The sequence below is a fragment of the Microtus ochrogaster genome, chromosome 7 (assembly GCF_000317375.1).
Source record: "Microtus ochrogaster isolate Prairie Vole_2 chromosome 7, MicOch1.0, whole genome shotgun sequence".
Lineage (NCBI taxonomy): Eukaryota > Metazoa > Chordata > Mammalia > Rodentia > Cricetidae > Microtus > Microtus ochrogaster.
Genome location: NC_022014.1, coordinates 28,654,131 through 28,655,292, shown reverse-complemented (window position 1 = coordinate 28,655,292; position 1,162 = coordinate 28,654,131). Strand labels below are relative to the sequence as shown.

General features: G+C 48.9%; 1 protein-coding gene across 1 annotated transcript in view; it reads left to right on the top strand.

The window, feature by feature from the left end:
* The first annotated feature begins 456 nt into the window (after positions 1 to 456).
* LOC101986444 (C-type lectin domain family 10 member A-like) overlaps positions 457 to 1,162 on the top strand; it is an 8,814-nt gene continuing 8,108 nt past the window's right edge. Inside the window, exon 1 of the mRNA XM_026780641.1 lies at positions 457 to 642. The gene's annotated coding sequence lies outside the window, so the exon portion shown is untranslated. The remainder of the gene's footprint in view (positions 643 to 1,162) is intronic.

The window sequence follows — 1,162 nt, the reverse complement described above, 5'->3', positions numbered from 1 at the left end:
CCCGCCCCAGAATTGATGCCTCTGTCTTCACCCCTTCTCTCATTCTGGTCAGGACATGGTTTCTGTCCCTCTCCATCCTTCTGGGTGGAGTGTGGGTTGAGCTTGGTGCTGGGGTCCAAGGAGTCAGGTTCCAGGGAGTCCCACCGGGTTTTCACTATGAGCAGAGAATGAACCCCCAGAGAGCAGGTGTTCAGTGACAGAGACACCAAAATTCTGGGGAAGTCATGGGCAGGAAGCGAATGAAGATGAGAGGCCTAGGAGAAGAAAACCAGACTGTCCCTTTGTTGTAACCCCCCTTCCTACTTAGTGAAAAATGAGGAAGTTACAGGAGCTGCAAGAAAGAGAAACGGAGGATGGCATATCCGGGAAGACGTAAACGAGATGTGTCCTTTATGCCCACCCCCACAAACACTCAAGCTGCTCCCATTCACTCGGCGTTTAGAGGTTGAAAAAATGGGGTGTTCCCCAAAACAGACCATCAGACTTTCAGACACAAAGGACTAAATGACCTCTGACATGAGTGTGCCTGTTCCCTCCCACTTCAACCCTCCAGGATATAGTTCTCCATTCTGACAGACTTCCCAACGCTGGACATCCGCCGCACAGGGAAGCCAAGAGTCACAGTCTCCAGACTTCACACAGGTAACCGGGCTGGGATTGCCGGTGGGGGGGCAGTGTGACAGGGAATGTGTTAGGGATACTAGGAGGGGGGACTCTGGGTCTTGGTTGGAAGGAAATGTGTAGACATAGAAAGATCTTGTGTGGACTTGGGACTGCCTCTGACCACTGGACTCTAGTTCAAATTGTGCCGTCCACAATTCCTAGTCAAACTTGGACTCAAATTAAGCCCCATCTTTGACCCCACTCTCATGTGATTTTCATCCTAGCTCTGGCCTCAGTCCTAACCCCAGCACTTTGCTTAACAGACTGGAGATATCCTAGATTCAACTATAGTTCTAACCTGAAATATGTATACATGTTTATGTGTGTATAGGTGCACGTATATATGTATGCACATGTATGTGGATGCTGAAGTCCAACTATGGCTACAATTCCTCAGGAGCTATATACATTGTTATTGTGTGTGTGTGTGTGTGTTGTATGCATGTGTGTATGTGTATTGTATGCATGTGTGTGCACTATGTGTGCAGGTGCCGGGGCA